The sequence below is a fragment of the Lactuca virosa genome, chromosome 9 (genome assembly GCF_052849685.1).
Source record: "Lactuca virosa cultivar CGN04683 chromosome 9, Lactuca_virosa_CGN04683_v6, whole genome shotgun sequence".
Taxonomy (NCBI): domain Eukaryota; kingdom Viridiplantae; phylum Streptophyta; class Magnoliopsida; order Asterales; family Asteraceae; genus Lactuca; species Lactuca virosa.
The window spans coordinates 213382367-213390644 of record NC_136434.1 but is presented as its reverse complement, the minus strand read 5'-3'; the positions used below and the strand labels follow the sequence as shown (position 1 = coordinate 213390644).

Genomic DNA, 8278 nt, shown 5'->3' with positions numbered 1-8278 from the left:
GAGAAGTTCTGGATGAATCTGCGATATAGCCCGCGAGACCCAAGAATTGCCGGATTTCTGTAGGTGTCTTCGGTGCAGACCAGTTCTCAATCGCCTTGATCTTGGAAGGGTCCACGTGTATTCCTTCCTTGCTAATCACGTGTCCAAGGAAATTCACCTTCCTGATCCAGAATTCGCACTTCGAAAATTTCGCGTATAGCTTTTCTACCCTTAATGTTTCCAACACCTGCCTTAAGTGCTGTTTATGGTCATCCTCACTCCGCAAATAGACAAGTATATCGTCGATGAACACAATCACGAACTTGTCTAAGAAAGGGCGGCACACCCGATTCATCAAGTCCATGAATACTGTCGGTGCGTTGGTTAGACCAAAGGGCATTACTACAAACTCATAGTGTCCATAGCGAGTTCGGAATGTTGTTTTGGGCACATCATTCTCATGAACTCGCAACTGATGGTACCCTGATCTCAGATCGATCTTTGAGAAATAACTGGCTCCCTGAAGTTGGTCGAAGAGATCGTCGATTCTGGGTAAGGGATATCGGTTCTTGATAGTCAGCTTATTCAGCTCTCGGTAGTCAATGCACATCCGAAAGGATCCATCTTTCTTTTTCACAAATAAGATCGGAGCTCCCCAGGGTGAGGAACTCGGCCTTATGAATCCCTTACTGATCAGCTCATTGAGCTGACTGGACAATTCTTGCATTTCTGCTAGTGCTAAACGGTAAGGGGACTTAGCTACGGGAGTAGCTCCGGGGATCAAGTCGATACGAAACTCGACTTGGCGTTCGGGGGGGGATTCCTGGGAGATCTTTAGGAAAAACATCAGGAAAGTTACAGACTTCGGGGATGCTCTCGAGGTCTTTAACTCCTTGCGTCACGTCTAACACGTGAGCTAGAAATGCATGGCACTCCTTTCGCAGATACCTCCGAGCTTTGATGCATGAAATGATACGGAGGTTCGAGCTAGGCTTATCTCCGTAAATCATGAGGGCTTCGCCAGAGGGAAGATTGAGACGGATAGCCTTCTCGAAGCAAAGAATATCAGCACGATTGGAGCTTAACCAGTCCATGCCGATAATGACGTCGAAACTTTTGATGGACACAGGCATAAGATCGATAGGAAAAGAATAATTGTCTAGGGTAAGAGTACAGCCTATGAATATGTCGTTAGTGCTCTCCTTCTTTCCGTTAGCCATCTCGACGGTAAATGTTTCGGTTAGAGGTTGGTATTTACATTTGATTAGATGCTTGAATGTATGACTAACAAAACTCCTCTCCGCACCAGAATCGAAGAGAATGCATGCATAAGAGATGTCAAGGAGGAACGTACCCGTAACAACGGTAGGATCAGCAACTGCTTCCTCCTGGCCCATCACCAGAACTCTCCCTGTATTGCCACCAGTTGTTGCCTTGGGGCAGTTTCTCCTGAAGTGCCCAGTCTCTCCACATCCATAACAAGTTTGACCAGCGCCCGCTCCCGGTGCCTGGTTGGTTGGTTGAGTCGGTGTCTTGCAGTATCGAACTGTGTGTCCCTTCCTTCCACAGTTGTTGCAATTCAGCTCACGGCAGGGTCCGTGATGAGTTACACTTGTTGCACAGAGGTAGTTTTGCAGCATAACCACCGGTAGGAGATTGGGTGGTTGGAACAGCAGTGGGAGCGGCAGCAGGAGCAGTAACAGCATGAACTGCCACTATTTATTGTTTCTTGGAGGGCTCCTGCGAAGACTGGCCCTTTCGTTTGTTACCAAACTTCTTCTTCTTCCCACCGCTTTCCTTTTGTGGTTCAGAGACAGCTGCCACTTCATCCAGATCGATACCATGATCGATCAGAGTCTGTGCCAGATCCTTAGCACTTTCAAATATGGTCGGCCTCGCAGCCAAGACATTTCCTTTTGTTGGTTGTGTCAGTCCCCAGATGTACCTTTCAATTTTCTTGCTTTCCGGGGTGACCATTCCCGGACAGAGGAGAGCCAGATCGCAGAATCTAGCGGTGTAGGCAGCGATGTCAGAACCCTTCATCTTCAAGTTCTAGAGTTCGTGCTCCAACTTTTGCACTTCGCCCCTCGGGCAGTACTCCGCGAGCATGAGCTCCTTCAGTCTTTCCCAACCCATGGCATTAGCCACTGGCAGGGTTAGGGTTTTGACTCGACCATTCCACCAGGTCATGGCTCTGTCGGTGAAGGTGCAGGCGGCGAACTTCACCTTGTTTGCTTCAGAACAAACGCAAATTTCGAAAATGGATTCGATCTTCTCGAACCATCGAGTTAGGGCGATGACACCTCCATTTCCGTCGAAGGACTTGGGTTTCGCAGTCATGAAGTCCTTGTAGGAACACTCCTTTTGATGTCCCTGACTTCCATCTTGTCTCTGTGGGTCGGTTCCACCTCCAGCCCCACCAGCATTCACTTGTGCCATTGCTGCAGTCACGGCGGCTGTAACTGTAGCCTGAAACATGACAGGGTCGAACTGAGGAGGTGGTGGTGGTGGCGGAGTGTCGTTGTTCCTTCTGATGGGTCTTGGTCGAGGAGGCATCTTGTTCTAGAAACAATCAGGAAGAAGAGGATGGTAAGTAGCGTTCTACCGTAGTGAAAATCCGTATGTATACCGTATATAATGATAATTACAGTTATGAAAAACCATGATAAAGTGGTGATGTAACTGTAAACTATTTCTGTCTTAGTGCATATGTTTAATAGTGAAAATTTATGTACTCGTGATGTTTAGAAAAATGCCAAACTATACCGATTAGAGTTTGCATGAATAGTGAATAGCGTGTCCGGAAAACTATGCAAATTTTTGTGAAAACGTCCCTTATGCTCAACACAGTACAAAAGGGTTAAAGTATGAGATTTGCATGAGTTTTGAAAACATTTGTGTTTAGCTTGTATTCCCCCCTGAAAACATTGAAAATATGGAAAAATGTAGGGGTATGAACTCACAGTTGTTGCGTGAAATCGTTGACTGAAAATGAAGATCCTCGAGTTGTTGCACGACACTTAACGAAATCCTATTATCAAATAAATACATATATGTATCTAAATTAGCGATTTTGATAAATAAAGTGTCATAAGAACACTTGTATTCGGTTGAGGAATGTTACCGGGACTTGATCGAATCAAAGAGGGTGAGTTTTCAGTCAAAAACACCACTTAAAAGGTGTTTACGGTCGAAGAGGAGTTTACGGTTCTTGAAGGCTTGGACCGTAAACTCAAGAACAGACTTTACGGTTTCTGAAGGCTGGACCGTAAACTCAAGAACAGAGTTTACGGTTTCTGAAGGTTGGACCGTAAACTCAAGAACAGGGTTTACGGTTCTTGAAGGTGGACCGTAAACTCAAGAAAAGTGGTTCTGATTGCTGATTTCGAAGAGATGAGTGCCCTGAGACGTTCCAAAGCGACCCAAACGTGGTTTCTCGATGATTTCCGAAGTTTGAAGGCATTTTGAGTGTTTACGGTTAAGGTTCTTAGAGAGAGAAAGAGAGATTTTTTAGCCAGAAATGTTCTAATGAAGGTGGAGGCATCGTATTTATAGGGGTGTTGTGGAGGTCCACTCGTTACTGACCGTAAACAGGTTTACGGTCGTAAACAGGTTTACGGCCGTAAACACGTTTACGGTCGTAATCTCATCTAGACCGAAAATGCTTGATTTTTTTCGAAATAAACGGGTTTCCGTGCGATTTTGGTTCCGACTCGTAAATAATTTAATTAAATATAACTAGATTATTTTCTAAACCAAAAATTTCGACGGAAAAGTTAATGAATTCGAAATTTTATTAACGGAAATTACGAAACGGAAACGGGAAAGTTTCGGGTTGTCACATCGACACCCTACTTTCTTACTATATTATTATTTGATTAGGTACACTTCCTATCGCATTTAGCTAGCTTAGAGAGTTTGGTTTATAAATTAAAAACTAGTATATAAATTGTGTATCATATACCCACTGTAGTTACACTTTGGGACTGGTAGGATGGATTAAACTTCGTCCCAAATTAAACGAAGCTTTGTATAATATGACGAAACAAATGCCCACTCATTCTTGGTTATCACAAATGTATGTTTTAACTCGTATTCTCTGGCCTCTGGGTGCACTGTATTTTTTGAAACGTTCCTTAAGATCATTCCAGATTTGTTTGGACGTCGAGGCATATTTAACGCTTGATATGATTTCTTTTTCCATTACGGTAGTTAACCATCCCTTAATTATTGCATCACATATCATCCATGACATGAAGTTCGATGCATTCTTTTCTGGTTTCTTAATGGTTCCATCTATGAAACCAATCTTGTTCTTGTCGATCAAGAAATTATGCATTTCTTGGGATCAATCGGCATAGTTGTCATCGGTCAATGTGTTGTTTACGTGTAGTTGTCTTGGGTAGTCTAAGGGATGAAGATAGTATGGGGAATTATGATCAGAGACTACCTCCTTCCATGCGTCTATTTCCAGATTCACCAGTCATTGTGAAAAGTTTTCTTTGTGGTTTATCAGCGGATCTTTTTCACTGCTTTGATACCATGATAAAATCTTATTGTGATATAAATTTCAATATATTGAAGAGATTCAAAAAGATACAAAGGGGATGCAGATTAAATACATAACAAAGCTAGCCGAGAAAGAAGCCCAAACAAAATGAAAAAAATAAAGGTGAGTAAATGCATATAAAAAGGGGAAATGTCACATTATCTCAATAATGTATTTCGATTTTACCTATTCATTCTCTTAACTTATTTGCGTGCTTTATGAGGGAATAAACTTATTTTTGATCTGTCTTTTTAGTCACCATAACTAACTTTAGATGCCAAGAACCAAAAACTCAACCACCCATTTCCTCTTCTTATTTCTTGAAACTCGATTTTGAAGTCAAAAATTGAACTGGAGGGTAGTGCTCGAAGGTCGTCGACGCAGGTGGTTCGAAGATGGTCTAATTCTAGTTGGAGATCAAGGTGAAACCGATGGGTGGTTTGCAGCGATGGTGTAGACGGTACGACGGGGCGAAGGAGGGAAGTGGTTTGGAATGATAAGAAAGATGAAAAGGCTAAGAGGTCAGTAGTTAGAGAGTTTCATAATCGGAAAACTCCATCTTCATAAATATCCATGGAAGAAGAAGCTTATGGAACTGGAAACTTACCTCATCTAGGTTTTCAACAGTTCAAATTTCTAAACAAAGCCTTTCTTTCACCCGATGGATCAAAGGAAGAAAGGAATATCTGTAGCCTGAATGAGGTGGGAGAAAGGAAGATTTTCCCTTTTGTTTTTCAAATATTAATTTGTCTTCCTCAAACTCGTCGTTGTCCATTTCATCATTGGAATTTACCTCATATAACTCAAATTCCCATAATCAAACCGCAAATCCTCTTTGTCGCTAATTAATTTTACATTATCATTTATCTTATCTTTACTACCAGATGAAGGCTCCTTCTGTTTATGTGTCGGTGCTGCCAAACCGGAGAGTTTAATCTCTGTAAAGGAATCGGAGAATTCATCGTCTCTGGGAGGTAGGCGAGTGTATGTGGTGGCTTGGCCACTGAAGACGAGGAAAATAGATTGTAGACGAGGGGTAGTAATGTTGTTAAACTTTTTGGAATTATGGTTTTTGGGGGCAAGCTATTTACGAGGTTTGTTGGATAATTAGGATGAGAATTGATTGGATAATTAGAGTGAGAATTGAGAGAGAAAAAGGAGCCCGAAGAAATTTTAGACTTTTTAAAGTTTGGTTATGGGAAAATAAATCAACAAGTGTCTATGTGACAAATGAGTAACTCGGTTACCTCTTCATTTTGTCTAAAGTCACTAATTAGACTCGACAAAAATAAATTTATTCTCTCATAAAGCATACAAATAAGTTAAGGGGTTGAATGGGCAAAATCGAAATACATTGTTGGGTTATTGTGTCATTTTCTCTGAAAAAATATACTGACTGAAAAAAAATGAAATAATATCATTTCATTGACTTTAACCTTATTAACGAAAAAATCATTTATGATTATTTATTTACAATTTGCCCTGAAAACTGGCATTAACCGGATACAAATGTTATTTTGCAAGTTTTTATCGGTTTTTTAGCTTAAATAATTGCTAAAAAAAATCTGACTTTTACGTTAATAGAGCCAAATTTCAATGATTTTTTCAGATTATTTTAAATATAAATTATTAATAATTCTACTACAGATTTTTTGAATTTTTTTCAATTAAATAATCAAAAATTTTGAATCTCGATAGTCAGTTCCACGTTCCTGGCAAGTAAATATTATTTTAATGTATTATTTTTAAATCACTCATCTACAAATCTACAATGATTATCAACTTTGGACGATTAGATTCGTACTAGCGTGTTCCTCGTGACTAATTTATTTGTGTTAGGGAAGTAGCAAATTATTATTCTTTTCCAAATTGTAAGTCTTATCCAAAACGATACCGTTTTAGCAGCCTTGTACGTTGCTTATCAGAGATGCTGAATATTTATATATCTCATTCTCATCCATGGATCTCCATTTTTACATGCTTTTGCTTTCTCTGTAACTCCAGTTTTAATAATGGCCGGCGTTCGTATTCCGTTCACCGGAACAAATCTAAGCCGTCCATTTACCTCGCCGACACCGTCGGCTTACCTTAGACCTACGATAATCTCCGGTGTGGCCCAAAACCTATCTTACTGGGATTCCATACATTCCGATATCGACTCCCACCTGAAAAAAGTCATCCCCATCCGTGAGCCCATTTCCGTTTTCGAGCCGATGCACCACTTGACATTTGCGGCACCCAAAACCACCGCATCTGCGTTGTGCGTCGCCGCGTGTGAGCTTGTCGGTGGCAATCGGGAAGATGCAATTGTAGCAGCGTCGGCAATTCACCTCATGCATGCTGCTATATACACCCATGATCATCTCATGTTATCAAACAGTCTCCAGTCCAATCCAGAGACAGAACCCAAAATTTCGCACAGATTTGGCCCCAATGTCGAGCTTCTCACCGGAGATGGAATTCTGCCGTTTGGATTCGAGTTACTTGCGGGGTCCATGGATCCAGCCGGTGATAACTCCGACGATATTCTGAAAGTGATCACAGAGATTACACGAGCCGTCGGTTCACAAGGGATGGTCGCCGGTCAAGTTTCCGACGTTGAATTTGACCAATTGAGTGGTCAAACACGACGCTGTCTCCATGGATGTGGGGCCGCCTGCGGAGCTATATTAGGTGGTGGGAGCCACGATGAGATTGAAAAGTTGAGAAGATATGGATCCATTGCTGGTAAAATACAAGGACTGTTAAGTGAAATGGATAGAAATGAAGGGAGTAAAATGCAAATAGCAGAGAAATGGAGGGATTTGGCTCTAAAGGAGTTGGAATATTTTGATAGCAAAAAAATTGAGCAAATTTCCACACTTGTGAGAGTGTAAAATTTATGTATTGGCGCCATATCATGTTATCATGTATGATTTAAATATAAAACATTAATATCTCTAGTTTGTAAGTTGGGAAAAATTAAAATAGAGTTTGTATATTAAAAATCGTTGTTCGTATAGTTCTAATATTCTATACTAGATATGAGATCCATGTATTACATGAGTTTATTTAAAAGAAAAAAAACTAAATATAAAATTTTAAACATTTGAGAAGTTTGAATTTATAAGAAAAATAAAAAAATATTGAATTATAAAAATTAAAGTATTTTTTCTCTAAATTTAAACAAATAATTTAGAAAAATAAATAAATGAAATTAATGAAGCTTTAATTTCGTAATATTAAAATTAAAAGGAAAATTCGTTAAGGAAATTAAGATGCATTTATTATTGTATTTAAATATTATGTGGAATTAATAAAATAGAAAAACCATAAAATGACATGTGGAATAAAAATTAAATCAAAATAACCACAAAATGACATTTGACAAATTAAATGAGAATGTGACAAGTGGCAAAAAAAACTTTCATTTATTATAATAGATATAAAATATAGCATTTAATTAAGTTAAGTCTTTATAGACTTGGATATTCCTTATATTACGTGTCCGTTTTGTATGTTTTAAATACAAAACATTAATATCTCATGTTTGTAAGTCGGAAAAAATCAAAATGGAGTTTGTACATTAAATTTATAGAGTTCTAATATTCTATGCATAAAATGTAGCATTTAACTAAGTTGAGTCTTTATAGGCTTGAATATTCCTTTTATTATGTGTCCGTTTCGTATGTTTTAAATACAAAATAATAATATCTCATGTTTGTAAGTCGGGAAAAATCAAAATGGAGTTTGTATGTTAAAAACCATTGT

General features: G+C 39.3%; 1 pseudogene; it reads left to right on the top strand.

Annotated features, from left to right (window-relative positions):
- Window positions 1-6480: 6480 nt before the first annotated feature.
- LOC145141397 (heterodimeric geranylgeranyl pyrophosphate synthase small subunit 2, chloroplastic pseudogene) lies at window positions 6481-7565 on the top strand (annotated as a pseudogene).
- Window positions 7566-8278: the final 713 nt, after the last annotated feature.